The 19847-nt window shown below is 56.4% G+C and overlaps 1 protein-coding gene across 5 annotated transcripts in view; it reads right to left on the reverse strand.

The window, feature by feature from the left end:
• The window catches only part of JAKMIP1 (janus kinase and microtubule interacting protein 1), a 90094-nt gene extending 70605 nt beyond the window's left edge, over positions 1 to 19489 (reverse strand). For 2 of the 5 annotated variants that reach the window (XM_042936934.1, XM_042936933.1), the window contains exons 1-2: positions 18599 to 19489; positions 6379 to 6497 (exon numbers count right to left, since the gene is read on the reverse strand). The gene's annotated coding sequence lies outside the window, so the exon portion shown is untranslated. The remainder of the gene's footprint in view (positions 1 to 6378; positions 6498 to 18598) is intronic. The other 3 variants (XM_042936932.1, XM_042936935.1, XM_042936937.1) reach the window with 3 other exon arrangements.
• Between the last annotated feature and the right edge of the window lie 358 nt (positions 19490 to 19847).

Below are 19847 nucleotides of genomic sequence, written 5' to 3' on the forward strand. Positions count from 1 at the left end.
CTCTCTCTAAAATAAATAAACATTAAAAAAACTAGGAAGGAAGGAAGGAAGGAAGGAAGGAAGGAAGGAAGGAAGGAAGGAAGGAAGGAGGAAGGAAGGAAGGAAGGAAGGAAGGAAGGAAGGAAGGGAGGGAGGAAGGAAGGAAGGAAGGAAGGGGAGAAGGACAGAAAAGCTCCCTCCTGCAGGACCTCCTCACAGAAGCGGGCATCCCTTAGCAACCTGAGCAGACCCACGCCACCTGCCCGCCCATGTGAGGGCAGCCTGTCTTCTGCCACAAGCCACACCCACACCCATCCATCACGGCCACCTCCCTCCACACTGGGCAGTGAAGCCGGCCAAGGCCTCCATGCCGGGCCCCACCCCGCCCATCCTGCCCCTGGCACAACACCTGTGTGGCACCCGCCTCTCTGGGCCTCCGGTGTGCCTTTGGAAAAGTGAGGCGCGTTTGGCCCAGACGGGGGTCTCCAACCCTTAGTCACGCCAGTGCGGCTGCTGTGGCTTCTGCGTAAAACACATATGACCCATATTTACTTTTTCAAAATCAACTTTACTGTGGCGTGGTTTGCACTGGAAGTTACAAGTCAAAGCGTTTTAGCCATTGTGATCAAGAACATCTTGGGGAACCCCAAGAAAGTTCCTTCACGGCCCCTCTGCAACTTACCTTCATTTGCCTAATATTCTTCTTATAATCGCTGACTTTTGAAATCATACGTACAACGTGGATACAACTGGAGGGTATTATGCTAAGCGAAATAATTCAGTCAGAAAGACAGATACATGATTTCACTCCTATGTGGAATTTGAGAAACTCAACAGATGCACACAGGGGAAGGGAAGGAAAAATAAGATAAAAACAGAGAGGGAGGCGAACCATAAGGGACTCTTCAATCCAGAGAATCAATGGAGGGTGGCTGGAGGGGAGGTGGCTGGGGGTTGGGTTACATGGGTGGTGGGCATTAAGGAGGGCACTTTTCGGGATGAGCACTGGGTGTTTTATGGAAGTGATGAAACTCCTGGAACGAAGACCACACTGTATGTTAGCTAACTTGAATTTAAATAAATAATGTTTTTAAGAAGTATGGACTATTTCAGTCCATGTACACACACACACACACACACACACACACACACACACACACAGACTTAATGTGCTATATTTTCTCTAATACACACTGAAATACTATCAAAATAAAACACATCTGTCTCCGTGCCACCTAAACCCTTCTCCCGCATCACAGAGCCACACGGCCCCCGGAGAAATGACCACTCCCTGAGGAAGTCTGGATTCCTGGGGAAGTCTGGATTCCAGCCCGGGTCCAGTCTAGCCTGATGCCTGCATACAGCAGGGGCTTACTGGCGGCTGAACCACAGTGATGATTCAAGGCCCATTTTTCCAACTCTCCCCTCCTGAGACCCGCCTCCCCTGGCGGGAGGCAGCCAGCTTACGCTCTGCAGAGCTGATCAATACGGTGCATGGACACCACTCTGGAGGCCAAGCAAAGAGCAAGCCAGGTGGACGCAGAAGACGACCAGAGGCCACATCCCGGGAGCCGCGTCTTAGCCTGCTAAGTTATTTTCATTCCCGTCAAACCTTCTGCAAGAGAAGCCTTCTGAGATGTCGCATTTGGTTTCCCAGAAGGGATTTACCACAAAGCGTGTAAAGAAAGACTGGTTGCCTTCCAAGTCCCAGTTCCAAGGCAAACTAAATAATGAAGGGAAGCCTTCTGCGCCCTTAGCAATCGGGCAAGAATTTGTCAGATGTCTACGGTCCTTTAAAAAGCTAGGAAACGAGTGGGAGCGCGTTTCAGCCTAGAAAGAGGCACAGCCGAAGAGCTGAGACACGAGGAAGTCCAGGGCGACTTTCAAGAGCCCGACGATGCTGGGCCCGCCTCTGCAGCCACGGCCACCCTCATTAGCAGCCCCACCCCAACCGTGACCCACTGACATCACCCCAAACACACCGCTGTACCTGTGCACACGCCAGCTCATCAGCTGGGACAGCCCTCCCTTCCTCCTCCACCTGGAAAACTCCTACTCACTCCTCAAAAGCCGAGCGGGGTTGAGGGCCAAGTTCTGCCATCACCTCCCACGAGACTCTTGTCACACAGCGGCACGCGGGGGTGGGGTGGTATTAGAGAAGGCCGAAACCAAGTCCTAAGGGCTCTCCTTCCTTCCCCCGTGCGCCAAGGGGTTTACGGGTCGTGTCCAGGCAGCAGGATGTGAGGGAGGGGACGTGAGCAGAGGGACACATCCAGACCAATGTGGTAGAAAGGTGTTTCCAGGGGCAGCGTGGGTGACGGGCTGGGCGTGGATTTGCGACGTGAGGTCCATCGTCCGGCATCAGCTCCTACACGCGAGGTGAAGCACATCCAGAGCTTCCGTCCACAGAGCCACGGCCACGCCCGAGCTGTGGATGCGGGCACCGTGCAAACGGTTCTCCCTGCTCCGCCTGCCGTATGCCAAATCGGCAACCACTGCCACCACGGCCACGGCGTGCACAGCTGGGTCCACCAGCGTTGTTCATTCACTCCTTATGGTAGCCCTAAAAAGTCGATACTATGACTGTCCCATTTGAGGGATGAGAAAACACTGTGGCAAGGCAAAGAACTTGCCCAAAAGTCCCCCGCTAATAAGTGGGGAATGAACCCAGGCAGTCAGGCTCCAGGGCCACATGTGGTGGTGGGGAGAACCACAGAGAACTCCTACCTCACCCTCAAAAACTCAGCCCAAGTATCCCTGCCCAACGGACCCTAAAGAAACCCCGGAGGAGGTATGCAAGTAGTATTCAGTGGCAGGGACATTCACAGATGTGTCATTTACAATGGGAAGATCGAAAAAAATAATAACAAACTAAATATCTGCTAAATCCCCAACAAGTAAATGTATTCTAGGACATTCATACAACGGGCTACTATGAAGTCATTAACATTGAAGCTCTGTTTGTCACATTTTGGTTGGAAGTCCTCCGGCCCTGGGACCTCCTGGCGTGCTTGGGAAAATGCAGACCCCCGAGTCTCATCCTACACCTGATAAAGAGCAAAGACTAGAAGCCGGGCAATCAGAACATAAATTTTTTTGCACGTGAATTTTTCTGCACGGGAGTGTTTGAGAATTGCTACCGGGAATGCATACTGATTGCCCTGGAAGGGAGTGAGCTCGGTGAGAAGTTTTGTCCGCCGTGGGGTCCTCAGCGCCTAGAACAGTGCCTGGCACATAGTAGGTGCTCATGAAATATTCTGTGGCTGAGTGAACCCATCAATCAGCAAACTTCTGACACCAATCTGTTTAGCATTAGCTACATTTTTGAGCAGTCCGTGGGCTTTTGGGGCGCAGGGACTGGGAGCATCCTCTCATCCCTCTGTGCCCACACGAAGCCAGCCCTCGGCCGTGGTCTGTCAGCAGGTCAACGAGGGGACACTGATGCACTGCCCAGCCCTGTGGTGCGTGTTTCTTCACTAACATCTCTGAAATGACAATGTGTCTTACAGCCTGACTCTGTCACTGTTGCTTTTCCTCCCTTTCTTCGGTGGTATAAATACAATGACGCATCTCTCAACCGATGGCATCTTAGATTTAATAGAACACGGTAACTAACGGAGTCCACGATTCTGATTTAAAAAACTAAGATCAGATGCCGACACAGCTAACAGATTGCCGTGCGCTCCCTTTCTTATGGTTTGCAAAAATTAATCCCACGCCATCTGCTCTAAGCTTTTGGCTTCAGCCCCCAGTGGTCCTGGCCGTCCCACACTTAGCTCCTGAGATACGAATGCAAGGTCTGATGCAAATGGCAGTTTACGTGTCTTCACCTGGACACTTGTGACAGCATCGGCTGGAGGGGTTTTTCTACAGCATTTTCCTCGGAGGCACAGGATGGGCCAGAGGCCGGTGCTGGGCCAGAACCCGGGTACCTCCAACACCACTGGCCCTGGATGTTCAGCGGGGCACGTGGTCTGTCCACAGCGGCTGTCGGTCCCGCTGTGACTTCCCAGCACTCGGGGGACCGGCACCTGCTCGCTGATGCTCCACGGCCCTGCGTTTCCCGTAACTAGTCCCACGGCTCAGAAGAGAGCCGAACGCCCTGGGCAAGTTACTCTCATCTGCGGGAGGGGACCGGGGATGGGAATCTGGCCCCCAACCCAGGGTTGTTCTGAGAACCACATGAGAGTCATCTGAAAACTCTCTAAAAGCAGCAACATCTACACGGGGGGGATCAGCGACACTCAGGAAGCTGCGATGTGGAGACAGAGAAACCCTCCGACTTCCCGACGGAACACCTCACCTTTTTGACTAAACCCTACCCTGTCCTGACCTTCTCATGAGCCAGTGGTGCCGGCAGTGAAGACACGGGATGTGAAGCCCGAATCCACGGCCACCGTCCCCCTGTGCTACCCTGGCCGGGCCACCCAAGACCCCCGAAGCCTCCTTGTGTGTAAACGGGGCCCTGGCTGGCTGCGCTCCCATTCCCCGAGCGGTAGACCTGCCCTCTGTCTGGTGCCAGAGCCCGCACGGTGGGGAAGGGAGCTACTCCCGGCGACGTAGGTCTTCATTTACACCAGCGGCGTGAGGCCGGTGCAGCGTTCCTGCTGAGGATCGTTTCAGCCCCCCGAACAACAAAGCTGGCCAAGCTCGCACAAGTTCAGAAGGGTTCTCTGGGCCGCGTTCCGGGGCGACAGCAATAGAGAACAGTGAGTGCGACAAGGCGGGGCCCCGGCCGTAGGCTGGCTCCGGGGACCCCGTCCAGGCTCCTCCCGCCCTCTCCATCTCCGTCCCCTGGCTGGAAAGCAAGGATGGTAAGAACAGGCCAGGGCTGCGGACAGATGATGCCCAGCACACGGCACGAGCTCCGGGCGTCCCCGTGTTCTCCCCGGCATGCTCCGGCTTCCCACCAGTGATCTCAACTGCAAACACAAAGCACTTGAAGGCCAAGAACCTTCCAGCGTCGGGACGACGGTGGAGCGGTGATGCCTGCCTGCCCACCGGCCTGCAGGCAGGGATCTCGGAAATGCTGCAGAGGAACACGGGGCCGCGAAGCTTCGCGGCACCAGAGCTGGTGGCTTCGGAAGCCCCTGGCGAATTCATCTGGGAGGTGGCGAGCAAATGGCTGTAGGTCAAATACAGATAGGGGTTTGGAGCCAGGGGTGGGCTGTGACCAAATGGAAAGCAGGGACGAGGACATTCCAGAAAGGCTGGAGTGGAGGACAATCAACACCCCACCCTGGGCCACCCCTCCCAGATGACAGCAGCCAACTTCTGATAGGGAGTCTTTTTTTTTAAATTTTTTAAGTTTACTTATTTATTTTGAGACAGAGCAAGCGAGCAGGGGAGAGGCAGAGAGAGAGAGAGTCCCAAGCAGGCTCCGCACTGTCAGTGAGGACCCTGACGCGGGGCTCGAACCCACGAACCAGGAGATCGTGACCTGAGCCAAAACCAAGAGTCAGATGCTTAACCGACTCGGCCCCCCAGGCACCCCAAGAAGTTCATCTTGTCAGCTTGAAACAAAAGCTGGTCTGAAAACTTCAAGCTGGAAGTTTGCGTCTCTCTCCAGAGGGAGAAAAACTGGGCTGCTCAGCAGATCGATGAGACAGAAGACACAGTCCAAACACAGATTCAAGGGCGGACAGGAATTTGACCCACGTAAAAGGCAAGAGAGAGCAGCTGAGCCCCTGCTGCCACACCGGGCAAAGGACTAACTGCTTGGGAACAGGTAAGACCAGACGTCCACTGAGACCCTTACAGCAAAACAACTTACAGGTGGGCCACGTGCTAAATAAACGCAAAGAAACGACAAAACTAAGAAATCTCCGGGAAACAACCATAAAAGGAGACCAAAAAGCCTAAGCAGCCACAGAAGACACCTGTGTTGAAGCTCCACGGAGGAAAAGCATCGCATCACAGGCAAGAGCGTCAAACCACAGGTGGGGAGAAAACATTAGTCGCGTGTCACAGACCACAGGCGAATGTATTTAATGGGTTAGGAGGGCTCTACAAATGACAGTGGTCTGAGGGCGCCTGGGTGGCCCAGTCGGTTGAGCATCCGACTTCGGCTCAGGTCACGATCTCGTGATTCGTGAGTTCGAGCCCCGTGTCGGGCTCCGTGCTGACAGCTCGGAGCCTGGAGCCTGTTTCAGATTCTGTGTCTCCCTCTCTCTGACCCTCCCCTGCTTGTGCGCGTGCGCTCTCTCTCGCTCTCAAAAATAAATAAACATTAAAAAAAATTAAAAAGAAAAAAAATTAAAGGTGTTTTGAGAGCACACCAATCGTGGAATTAGTGTGAATAATGAAGAAACGGTTCCCCGAAGAGGAGAAAGCACGTGGCCGGTACACACACCACAAGATGTAACCAACGGAACGGGGACCAGAAGAATTCTCACTTACCACATTAGCCGAGATCTGCAACATTCACTGTTGGCAAGGCTCTGGCAAACTGCTATTCTCATTCACTCTCGGTGGGTACAAGTTGGCACAACTTTTTCTGGAGTGCTGTTTGACAATTTCTGTGAAAAATTTAAATATGGATCGCTTTTTGGCTCCCTAACGTCACTTCTTGGCTCTGTCCTAAGGGGGTAATTGGACAAGGGGATGGTCCACAACACCGGGGATGGCAGAGAACTGGTTAGTTAACTAAGGCGCAGAGTGTCCAAACCGTGGAGGCTGGGGGACAATTTCTGTCACACCTGCCGTGTGGGGAAAAGCCAGTCACAAGCAGTGAGATCCCCTTTCTCAGGGGGAAAAAAAAAACCCACACGGACACAGACACCTGCTGACATCACAGCCCTAAGGAACAGGGGAAGCCAGGAAAGCTATTTCCATTTGGGGGCAGGGGGGAGGAGGCTGTGTGAACCAAGAGAATTCTTGGAAAGAGAAGGTGGCCGCTCCTACCAAGGGCAGGGGAGGGAGAGAACCGAGGATATGGGAGAGGGTAGGTGTGGGCCAAGAAAACCGGGAAGAAATGGGAGAGGGGAGAGGTCAAGTCACACATCTGCTCCAAAACACACGGATGGGATTTTTAGGGTCCCCCAAAGCACTGGATAGCGGCTAAGTGCTAAAAAAAAAAAAAAAAAAAAAAAAAAAAAAAAATGCTTTCCAACGTAATAGCAATAAGCAATCCGTGCACAAAACTAGAGGGTGGTTATTTATGCCTGAATCAAAAGCAGCTGGGAAAAATAGCACAGAACGTTCAGGAGAGAGAAGAAAGTGGTGTTTCCATCTCGCGGATGCAGAAGAAAGCTGAACTGGGAACCAGACACCATCATCCTCAAGCCTGAACCCCCAAAGCAATACTCCCTTCTTCGCCCTGGCCATGGCCCCCTGTCCTTCCCACCTTTTCCCCAAAACTCCCATGCCGTCCTCCCTCCAAGGGCGCCTCACCATCCACTTGTCATACTCAGGTCGCCCCCATTAAAACAAAACCGAGCCTCCCTGCGCCCAATCCCCCTAACCTCTGCCTCTCTCTGCTTGTCCACAGTCGTTCGGGGCTGTCTCCATCTGTCGTCCGGATGGCCTCCTCACTTCTCTGCAGTGTGGCGTCACCTCCACTGGCCTCCACTCACCCTCCCTTGACCGCCACGTTGCCAGATTGAGCCCACGCTTCGTAATTTAACTTCTTTGACCATTAAGTGGACTTTGACATCGCTGACCCCAGCCTTCCAGCCCAGACACTCTCTCCCCTGATGATTACGGTCACACTTAGTCCATAAGGTGATGATCTTACTTGCTCAGGACCGCCGAATCCTCGCCATGCGTAGGCACCACGCTAGAGCGTGACGGCCCCGTCCTACTCAATCCCCCCTCTCAGCCGGCACTGATACCACTGTCACTTTACAAACAGAGCGCCCGAGGCACCCTGTGGGATCAAGCAAGGAGGTCTGGGAGGGGAACTGACATGCCTTCCAGGCAAGAGGATGCACCCCCCAGACTGGCAGGCTGACGGCGCAGGGCCCTGGGAAGGAAAGGCGTGGGCTCTGGTGAGACGGCTTCGTTGCCATCAAACACCGGTGAGGTCCTCTATCGTGTATCCCCCCCACAACACCCCCCAGACCTCACAGCCTCCCTCCCTCGGCCCCTGCTCCAGCGACACTGGCCTCCTGCTGTCCCTCAACCGACCAAGCACAGGGCCAACCACAGGGCCTTTGCACTTGCTACCTCTCTCTCTCTGGACCACTCTTCGCCCAAATGCCCGCACAGCTTCCTCCCTCAGTCCCCTCAGGCTTCTCTGGACCCCCTTTAACATAGTTCTAGATCTCAGCACCACCTCCCGTGTCACGTGTTTGTCTGTGTGGGTGACCCATCTCTCCCGCTGGCAGACGAGCTCCAGCAGGGCAGGGACGTGGCCTGGCGTGTTCACGGCGGTTCCCCCAGGGCCCAGCGCAGCACGTGACACACAGCAGATGCTCAGGGTCATGATTAACACCTATGGGGTCCAACTGGTTGGTGTCCCACATGCCCCGTGAGCATCTGCTCTGAGCACACGTGCGGGTGGGTCCCTCCCCGCCTCTGTGAAGGCGTCAGTCCAATAGGGAAGAGCACCGGGTAGAGAAAGAGGGCGTCGAGCTCTGCCAAGAAATCCCACGGTCCTGTGGGGGCCCGAGCTTCAGGGAAAGTCCTGGAGACCGTGGCCTGAGATTCAGCACCAACAGGAGCCGGCCGGGGTGGGGGTCCGGGCATGGGGTGGCGTGGGGGGCGTCAATCAGAGCACAGTTTTAGAGCCCAGAGGAGTAAGAGAAGGCAGCTGTTTGGAGGAACCATGCGTATGCCCCCCGATTTCTCCCGCCATCCGGTGGGAGAACGCCCGCTGGCCACCTCCTCCATGCAGGCCCCGGGGGTACTGGGAATCTAGCGTCCAGAAGGAACATGCAGGCGTCACCTTCGAGTGGGAGGAGCTAAGTCCAACACACCTACAGCTGAGCAGATGCCGAACCCCGGGCAGGTGCCCTGCAAGAAAGGAAACCGGCCACCGGGGGGGGGGGCGGGGGGGGCAAACCGTCCTGGACACGGAGGTTCCCCAAAGACTTTGAGCAAGAAGTGATGCTAAGCGGAGTTCTGAGGGAGGAGAAAGGGCCGACCCAGTGGAAAGGAGTGGAACACTCCAGGCAGAGGGAGCTGGCGCACCAGGGGAAAGCAAGGAGCCCACATGGCGGGCAGGTGGGCAGGAAGGATCACCAGGGGCACCGGGGGATGCACGGGACACAGGGGGCCGAGGGACAGGCCACGCTGGGGCACCCTCATGTCTGGTCGGCACAGTGGGGACACCGTGCCTCCCTGCTGGGGTGGAGGAGCCAGGGAGGGGAGCGGTTTGCACGGGCAGACCCCACGTTCAGGCTCGGCCATGCCTGGGATGGGGCAGGCGGGACCCAGACGGGAGGCTGGGAGCTCAGCCGGATCGGGGGGCAGGTCACCAGGGGGGCTCGTGAGGGCCACTACCAGACTTGGCCCTTGTCTTCCTGGAGGGCGGTGGGAACTGGTGCGGTCCGCCGGTCTGACAAGTGACGGACGCGACTTAGCTGCAGGAAGGCCCCCCGGGGGCCGGGACACAGCCCCGCAGCACAGCCGGGCTTGCTCCCGCGCAGTCAGGTCGGCGGGGGTCCGGGAAGCTCCCCACCCGCGTTAGCCTGGCCCTGGTCTTTCCCGCTGAGGTCCCTGGGGAGCCGAGAGGCGGGGCTGGGTGAAACCAGAGGTCTGGCTTCTCCACACGTTCCAGATGCAGGTTCCCATTTTTTGATTCCCAAAACGCAGATGGGACTGCACTTTAGGGAAGGGGTTGACTTGCACGAGGCAGTCACGGCGGTGGGAAAGCCGCTGTCTCATCCCATCCATCGGCTCTGCCGCCGTCACGGCCACCGGCTAAGGGGGCGGCATTCACCTTGTCACCAGTACCCCCACCGTCAAGGGGAGAAGAGTGGCTCAGAGGGGCTGACACTTGCCCCAAGTCGCCCAGCTAGGAGCTGGGCGTGGGACCCAAGCGTGTCTGGTCCCAAAGCCCGGGTCCCTCGCCATCAGCACCGCTCACGGCCCGACGGGCCAGGGGACGCAGTCCAGGCCGAGTTTCGGGAGGGGCTGTGGGGCCGCAACGGGACGGTGGCACAGCTGTGGGAACCAGCGGTCACCGTGCGGGAGCGAGCCCGTGCCCCTCCGCGCCTGCAAAGCTGCTCACCGCTCTGCCCTCCCGCCACCCACAAAGCAGCATATCCACACCAGCTTCACCGTGACCGTGTGAGGCCACGGCCCCGGACGTGAGACGCGCTGGAACATTCCGCCCTGCTGCCTCGTGATCAAACCCAGCTTCAGGCTCTGCGGGGCTTTCAGTGGAAAGAAACGGCCGTGCCCCTGAGAGCCGGAGGCCTGGGTCCTGCAGAGTTCAGACAGTTCTGGAGGTCAAAGCCCAAATGCAGATCACGGGGCAGAAATCACGGGCTCAGCAGGGCCTCACTCCCCCGGGGGGTTTCGGGAAGACTCCCTCCTTGCCTCTTCCAGCTCCCGGCGGCTCGTGGAGCCTCTACCCCAGTTTCACACTGCCTTCTCCTGCGTCACATTTCCTGCCTCACTCGTATAAGAACACTTGTCACTGGATTTAGGACCCACCCACATAATTCAGGATAAGTTCCCCCCCCCTCCCCAAATTCTTATTCACATCTTCTGCCATGTAAGGTAATACTCGCTCTTTTGGCGCATAGAGTAACATTCACAGGCTCCAAGAGTAAGGACGCGCACATTTCTTTTGGAGGCCACCATTCAGCCACGACAGATATCACGTGTGCAACCCAGCCAACAGGCAAGGTCGGTCTAGCAGACGGCTTACGTCTAAGCAGCAGTGGAGACGGGAGGCTAAAAGCACACGCTCTGAGCTCCCCACAGCAGCTGTGCGCCTTGGGCAAATTTCTTACCCTCCCTGTGCCTCAGTTTCCTTGTCTGCAACAACAGTCTCTACCGCTCAGGGCCTGGCAAGCACTGGATCCAGCTGTCCACGCCCAGCACTTAGGAAAGGGCCTGGCCCACGGGCCGCACGCAGTGACGGCTGCTGTTAATAGAATTCTTGGAATCCGTCTTGCTCCAAACCTGCCCCTCCTCCCTGGGATGAGACCTGGCTCGGCAAAGAGCCACCCTCCTCCAGTCGATCACCCAGGTCCTAGAGACCTGTGAGACCCCCTTCCCTCCCTCTTACACCTGACAGGCCCCAAGTCCTGCCGGGGCTGGCTGCTTAGTCTCTCTGTCCGCACTGTCTTGCTCTGGCCTGGACCGGCCCGGCCCTCCGTCTCCTTCCTCACCTCTGCCCCCACCTCCCCATCCTCCACCAAGTCCCATTTCGTCAGGGCCAGTAGGACTCTGGTGGCGGCTAAGGCAACGGTCCCCCACCTACGGCTGTTATGGCAGGTTACGAAACGAATGCAGACAGCATAAAGGAATGGAAATACAACCCACAGGATGGGCGCAATGTAGCCAATGAAGGGCCTACATCTAGAATAAAGAGACCTTACAATTCAACAATAAAAAGACAAACGAGTTCATGTTAAAATAGGCAAAGAACCCATCCAGATGGCTAACAGACGCAGGAAAAGACGCTCAACATCGCCCGTCATCAGGAAAATGGAAATCAAAACCACAGTAAGGTACGACCTTACACCCGCCAAAACGGCTAAAATCAAAAACACAAGAAACAACAGGTGCTGGTGAGGATGTGGAGAAAAAGGGACCCTCGTGGGAATGCAGACTGTCAGCCACTGTGGCAAACAGTGTGGCGGTTCCTCAAAAACTTACAAATAGAGGGGCGCGTGGGTGGCTCCGTGGGTTAACCAGCCGACTTTGGCTCAGGTCAAGATCTCACCGTTCGTGGGTTCGGGCCCCGCGTCGGGCTCTGTGCTGACAGCTGGGAGCCTGGAGCCTGCTTCGGACTCTGTGTCTCCCTCTCTCTCTGCCCCTCCCTCTCTCTCTGCCCCTCCTCACTCATGCTCTCTCTGTCTCTCAAAAATAAATGTTAAAAAAAAAATTTTTTTTAATTAAAAATAGAAGTACCATGCGATCCAGAAACTCCACTCGTGGGTACTCCCCCAAAGAAAATAAAAACACTAATTCATAAACCTATGACATCTGGGCGTCCTTCCTGGCTACTGGCTAACAATAACCACCAACGATCAGGTTCCCCAGCTGTGATCGGGTCATCACAGCAACATCAGCGGTGCTCTAACTGCTGAGCATCAGAACACCTGGAGAGCTGAGGAGGCTCACGGAGACCAGCCCCTGCAGACCCCTGGGGATTCTCCCCCACCGATGTCCTCCAGCTGCTGTACGTGACAACCTACCCTACCCGGACATACACAAGAACTGATCTTGAGGCCTCCTGGGTGTCGGGCACTGAGCAATGTTATTTCTCAAGGAACTCCCTGGCGCAGATCATTTTTTCTCCCATTTTACAGAGAAGAGCGAGCTCCAGAGAGAGGAACCGAGTCGCCGAAGGCCACACGGCCCAGCAGGGGAGCAGCAGAAGCAGAGTCCGTGTAGACGTCCGACTGCAAGGCGCCTCCCCCACCCCGGGCAGGAAGGGGAGGCTCGGAACCAGAGGCCGTTCCCCAGGGCCCGGGTCTGGCAGCCCAGGGGACCCAAGAGGGGCCAGCACTCGGTCCAAGAAGCTGCTCTCAACCCCGCCGCCCCCCGGCAACACCCGGAGAACCTCTTCTTCGTGCCATCGCCTGGCGCCACCTGGCCACCGATCAGATCTTTCTGGCGGTGGGCCTGACTCATACTGTCACCTCTCCAGGCACCTAGGCAGCCAGCGTAAAAAGAAAAACTCAGGCGCGGGGGGGCCTCGACCAGGGGTGTACACGAGAACGATCCAGAATGCCTGGGCTCCGCTCAGTCCCCCTGACTCAGGACTTCAGTGTGGGGCCCGGGTCTCCGCGGTTTTGAAGTTGATTCCGATGTGCCGTCAAAGCAGAAATCTCTGGTTTAGGGTCCTGTGTGGTCTCCGTGCCAGGAGTCCCCGCCTCACCACTGAGCTCACTGGGGCTGCCAGATTTCAGGTCCGCCCCAGGCCTACTAAATCCCACACTCTGGGGTGGGGGCCCGCAGTCCGTGTCAGCCGGCCCGCCGTGTGACGCTAAGCCATCCGGAGCGTGAGGACCTGTCGCGGAGAGCCTGGCCGCCCGAAGCGCCAGCCCGGTCTGCATCGGCGGGCTCCTGTGAAGATACGTCTCGGGCCCCACCCAAACCCGCTGAACCAGAGCCTGCATGTTTAAACGAGGTCCCCAGGGGATCGGGGCCCATTAAAGAGTGAGAACACCCTACCAGTGCCCTGAATTTCCCTGAGCGGATCCCTGCCCGGCAGTGCTGATCCAATGGGTTGGGGGCCCCCGAATGTGCATTTCCACACTTGGGTATTCCTGGTTTCATATTGAAAAAAAAAAAAAACTAGTCTATCAGGCTTCGAATCTTCCTCTACCGGGCACTGACGGGGTGGCCCTTTGACTCGGGGGTCTCACCTGGAAAATGGGCCGTGACAGTTATGAGTCATTGGTTGCTGTGAGGGCTCGAGCGATTCTAAGAATGCCCGCCATGTGCCTGGAATTTCCAGTTTTCGTGCAGTCATCGCTCCCGCCACCGCCCCTGCCACCCACACATTCACTGCCACCATCACCGCCACTGCCCTTATCGCCAGATAGTCACTGTACGGTCCCAGCAGCAAAGAACGCCAGTTTAGGTGGAACGGCAGACAAGAAACCGAGAGAGAGGGAGGACGGAGGGCCTGCCGTCACATAAGCCATCTCAATTTGCTTCAGCATTTGTTCGGAACCTAATGCCCAGGGCATACGTGCAAACTAGAGACAGGGGTGGGACGACGGCAGCGGAACCTTTGCAGGTCCTGGATACCCGTGTTTCAACCTCCAAAATCACCTAGGCCAGCTGCTCCCTGAGGGCAGGACCGTGCATTCTCACCTCCAAACTCCACCTCCCCCCACAGGGCCTGGCACACAACCCGGGGAGGCGGCGAGCCCCGACGTTCAGAGTCACTTCCCGCTCCGCTCATGCCTCCGTTCGGCAGGGAGAGCGCTGAATTCGAAACCGGTGAGGGGGATATCTTTGCAAAGCTATGTAGACAGGTCATAGGCAAGCGGTAATGTCATTTACGTTAGCAGTCAACCGCTAACAGAAGAGTAGAATTCCTCACTCCTCCACGATTTCCCCAAACGACACTGACTCCTCTCCCGGAACACAACCCGCACGGCACCACGTGGGGATTCCCGGCCCCACTCACTTCCTGCAACGTAAGTCCTTGGAGATGGTGGCCCGATGCCCTAAGGTCTACGAACCCACCATCAGGCCGGCCTGAAGTGGGGGGCGAGCTCGGGAGAGCTTCTCAGAGCGAGGGATGCTTTGGTCTACACTGCCACTGGGTTCTCCACCCTCACTCCACTCTCAGCCCCCTCAAGCTGGCAGTGACCCGGTCCCTGGCATCGATCAGATGCGTTGCAGACATTAACAAAGCCCAGCTGTGGAAAACAGCGCCCCTAATGAGGAAGGAGGCAGGATCGTGGAGAGAGAGAGAGAGAGACCCAGGCCAGGCCCACATCTAAAGCCTGGGCTGCTCCAGCCCTGGCCTTGTTTCTTCCTGTCGCCCCCAAGAGACACCCCCCCGCCCAGCAAACCAGGCCCTACTAAGCCCTGGGAAGAAGAAAGGACCCAGTCCCAGCCCAGCCCTTCAGTAGCTCATAGCCACCCCATCGGCCCAACCCACAGAGGGCATTTGTGCCAGGAAAGGATCAGCCAGGGCACAGGTAGCCCCAGGGAGGCAGTGTCCACATTCCCTAAAGTGACCTTCTGTCCCCAGACACGCAGGGCCCTGGCACTCTCTTCCCCCGGGGGCTAGGGGGAACGTTTTGAATGAGAAAGCTTCTCTCACCTGCAAGGCTCTGCTCAGGCGGCTTCCTCTTCCTCGCTCAGGATGCCTCCCCTGCCCGTTTGCTGGCTCCACAAACACTGACTGTGCGTCTCCTGGGCTCCCAGCTCAAGTGCAGACAGCGAAAGGGAAACAGCGGCTGCCCTCGGGTTACCCAAGACCTGGCAGGGGAGGCAGCTCAGATTCGGATGACTGCAAAGGATGAGGTCAGCACGGAGAGCCTGGGGGGCTTCCTGGAGGAGATGACCCCCAAGCTGCATCTTCAAGGAGAAGTAGGGAGCCGGCTGGCCAGCCAGGTTAACAAAGGATAAAAATGACAAGACGTCAAGCTCCACTGGATGCCTGTGGGTGTTTGTATGTGTTCCCAAGAGCACAGGACAAAGTTCAAGAGGCTCTAACCACCCCACGGGCGATGGAAAAAACAGGGACCTATTAATTTCTTTATCCTCTTCTCTGTTTGGATCATCACAACAACAAATGCGGCCTCGGTCATTTTAGAAGGCAATCAAAATTTAAAAGAAAATTTTGAGGGGAGAAATGAAAACCTGAAGGGAAGTTGGTCCCCAACGAAAGATTCTAGAAATGTAGTGACTTCTCTATAGAGGAAGGAGTACATTTTGTCAAAAGCGTCTGCCGCTCTTTCAAAGCCGGACCCCAACGGGCTGCCTAGAATTTAACTGTGGGGCAGGCAGCTCCCTCGGTCTCAAATCGACAGAGACCAGGGCAGGGCAGGGAGCAGAGGGCCGACGGGTGGACCCCGAGATACTCGGGACACCCCCCAACCCAGCAGCCCTTTTAAAAATGTTTTCTTTTTCAAAGTTGCAAAACTACAGACAAGTTCCAAGAAGAGTACAATGAACTCCTTGTACCTTCATCGAGACTCACTGTTGGTTCACGTTTTTCCACATCTGCGCTATCTACAGATCAAGATACGTGTTTCTCGTTTATCTTTAAGACCAATTTGAAAGCCAACTGCAGACATCACAGCATCTCGCCCTAAAATGCTGTGGTTTTCACCCCTTTAGACCAAGGACGTTACGAAATCACAACACAGCGAACAAGCCCAGGAAATGTTATCACTCATACATCTCATATTCAAACGTCACCGGTTGTCACAAGAATGTCTCTGTAGCAAAATGATGACTTTCTTGACCCAAGTCTCAGAGCGCTTATTGAGAGAAGCTGTCCGCAAAACGCACCCATGTCCTTGTCAGATGTACTCGGGACCAGAGACAAACTTCCCCGAGTTAACCAAGTAGAAAAGTAAAACATGACGATAATCAAGATTAATAAGCATCATCTGACAATAGGGCAGAGCAGCCGGAAGGGGTTCTGGGCACAGAGGGAGAGGATTACAAATCTTCAGCTGACGCCGGACCCTGGTCGTTGGCTCCTGCTCTGAGAAAACACAAGCCACACGCCCTCACGCCTGACTGTGGAGTCCCCTCTGTCCTTGGGAGCTGGCAGAGGAGACCAGTCAGGCCACAGTGCAGAAAAGCAGGGACCCGGGGCTCAGAGCTCTCAACCTGCTGAGTCACTCTGGAGAAGTCACACAGCTGCATGGGCCTCAGTGTCCCATCGACAGGCCCGCAGCGCCTCCCCGAGGGCCCCAGGGGCAAGTGCAGCGTGCACCCAGCCTACCCCCAGGCTCTCTTGAAAGGGCTCCCAGAAACGCAAAGCCCCAGCCACTCGTGGCCCAAACCCTTGTCTCCATTCTGACCCCTTTGACTCCCAACTAGACCACGACACCCATCTCCCTGCAGAGGGCTGGTTTCTCTTGCCTCCCTCTACAGTGTGTCCCCACTGGCCACCTCCTCACCCTCTGCCCCACCCCATGCAGCCCCCCCCCCCCACCTTCCCCTCATCCACGGTCACCCTGAACCATGCAGAGTCCTGATTCAGGGTCCCTGGATCCTGGCCATTACTACTTCTTGAAGAGTTAGAGAACAGCGAAATATATTCACACCGTGGGCTCCCTACTGCCCCCAGAGTGAAAACCACACTTCTGGGCCTGGATGAGGCCCCTCCTCGTCTGCTCCCTGCCTCCCCTCTCCCTTTACTGTAGATCTGCTCAAGCCCTCCTCGTCCGCCAAACCAACCTCAGAGAACGGCAACCCCGGCGGGTGGGTGAATCCTCTAGGGGACGGCTGAGGCCACGGAGGTTCAGAGAGGTTGAGGAACTCACCCAAGGTCACTCAGCTCAGGAGTGAGAGAACCAGGGCACAACTAAGCGAGCTCCCTTCATTCTACGTAGAAAGCAAAATGTTTCATCGACACTCATCTTTCTCCACACCACCTCCGGACGAGGCTGGAAAGAACACTGACAGTGGTCCGGAGGGTGGTGGGAATCTTTTCGCGAGACCTTCACTTTGACACAGTTTTATGTTGAGGGTGGGAAAATGGTAAGGACTAGAAATCAGCAGGTATAAGGGATAAAGAGTCCCACGCGCATCTCACTGTCACTGCATCGGGGAATCGCTACGCACGGGTGATAATGCCGGTGGCCTGATTTCAGCTGAGGACTCACCCAGAGTGGCTGGCACGAGGAAGGTCCAGGCAGACGGACGCTGCCCGAGACCATACCCTGCCCGCCCCTGCCGCGTGCCTGTCGATCCTTGGCTCTCTCTGAACCTAGAAAAGACTCTAGATTCAGGGCTCAGACTTTTGCTTTCCGATTAAAGTAACAGATGCTTAAAGGGTACGCGTATATTTACTTAATGATCATTTTGAATCCCATCGAGACCCCTATCCTCTCTGAACCTCAGTTTCCTCATCCATGCAAGAGATGGTGATACTGACATGCACAGAATGACCACCGACGTGCCTCATAGTGGATGAGGTGCCCTCCCTCCACCACAGACAACAAACGGCCTCATTACCATTTATTACCACTGAGAAGCTACTAAGCACCAGATACTTTCCCAGGCACTAAAGATACAGAGATGAGGGGCGCCCGGGAGGCTCAGTCAGTTGAGCGTCCGACTTCAGCTCAGGTCACAATCTCATGGTTTGTGAGTTCAAGCCCCGCGTCAGGCTCTGTGCTGACCGCTCAGAGCCTGGAGCCTGCTTCGGAGTCTGTGTCTCCCTCTCTCGCTGCCCCTCCCCCTTGCGCGCTCTCTCTCTGCCTTTCAAAAATGAATAAAGATAGAGAGATGAACAAGGCAGTTCTGCCCTGGCGTGAATGAACGCCTGGTGGGAGGGAGGGAGGACTATAAATCCCTAAAAAGCTTGAACGTGACCCTGAGCCCAGCAGGGAGCCATGGAGAGGTTTATGCCAGGGAGGAAAAAACGTTGGACACCAATGCATTTCAGATCAGTTGCTCAGGGTCCACATGGAGGGCTGCCTGGAGCACCCCCCCCCGCCCCCCCCCCCCCCCCCGAGGCAGAGACAGTGCTGAAGCTGTGTCCTCATCTCGTGACGGGAGAAGAGGACAGAGGTAAGCAATGGATAAAGACATTTTGGGAGGCAGAACCAGACAGGACCTACGGCCCAAGTGCAGGGGACAGGGAAGAATTCCTAAAGCTGGAGTGCAGTGGTGTTGTACATGGGGACCTATTTTTGTACCTCTCCAAACATTGGCCCGGCTCCTTATTACTCTTGCTGCCGGACTGGCTTTTGGCAGAAAATGAGAAGCATGACTGTTCCACGTCACCCTGACCCACTCGGGATGGGGAGCGGGGCCGAGGAAATTAAGGGCTGGGAGACAATACCTCCATATTTACAAATGGGGAAACTGAGGCTCTCGGAGGTGGACTGATGGGCCCAGGTTTCCACGGAACATGCAGGAAAAGCAGGGGGTTGAACGCAGATCTGTCCGGCTCCAGGGCTTGCTTCATGGCACCGCCTACAGGGTGAACCTTCTAGCCGCTTCCGCAGCCTGGGTGGCCAGAAAGAGATAAGAGTCTTTCCAGCCCTTGTGGTCATGAATAGTGATCGCCGCCGGGACACCCACTGACAACCCTGAAACCACAAAGGGAGCTTGGGGAGAGAGGGGGCGTTGGCAGTCAGACGACAGGCTTCCTAAAGGGAAAAATATTTAGCAAACATTGACGTGGAGAAGTGAGCTCCAGACTCGGAAGGGACACTTCCGAGATCTGGTCCCATCTCCCCATTGTACAGATGGAACAGGGGGCCGAGGGTGGGGGTGTCTAATCCCCACGGAACCCCGACTCTTCACTGCCCCTCCCGCAATCTGCCTGTACCCTGGTGTCACACGGGGCTTGGTGAAGCTTTATGAGCCACAGCACCACCTGCTCCAGGAAGCCCTCCATCATCACCACGATGCCTCCCCAGAAAGCCTGGACTTGGCTGATGGCTCCGTCCCTTACTGCCTGTAGGACGTGCATCCAGTCCTGCCACCTGAGCCGGAGGCGCTCCCGCCTCCTGAGGCTGTAGCATGGATTAAGTGAGTTCGGACAACCACTGCAGGCTCTGACGCGAAGCAACCCCTTCCGCAGCCCGACACGGGGAACAACGACGGCTGCCTCCCCTGGAACATCAGGGCCACCACCCACGTCGGGGCCACCCTCCTGGCCGCGCCTGGGAAGCACCTAGCTCCCTCGTGCCTCCGAGCCCCCGGCGCTGCCGGCCGGCCCTCTCCTCCCCACCCCTGCCAGGCCTCCTCACGCCAGGGCTAGCCTGGCCTCCGGGGTGCCGAGGCTCACCCTCACTCCTCAGCCCCAACCCCGCCCCCACTTCCGCTTTGCCTCACTTCCGGCCACCACCGGGATAAGCCGAGACGACTCCTCCCCTTCCACTTCCTGTCCGCACCAACAGTCCCGCCCCCAGCCCTGGGGATACCCAGCCTCCAAGGCCAGCTCAGGGAGAAGCCGGGAAGCCTTCGGCCCGGGCTGTGATGTTTAAAAAGAAGGCCCAGGAGCACCTGGGTGGCTCAGTCGGTTGAGCATCTGACTCTTAACTTCGGCTCGGGTCACGATCTCACAGTTTTAGATCATGTTT

The sequence above is a fragment of the Panthera leo genome, chromosome B1, assembly GCF_018350215.1.
Source record: "Panthera leo isolate Ple1 chromosome B1, P.leo_Ple1_pat1.1, whole genome shotgun sequence".
Classification (NCBI taxonomy): Eukaryota; Metazoa; Chordata; class Mammalia; order Carnivora; family Felidae; genus Panthera; species Panthera leo.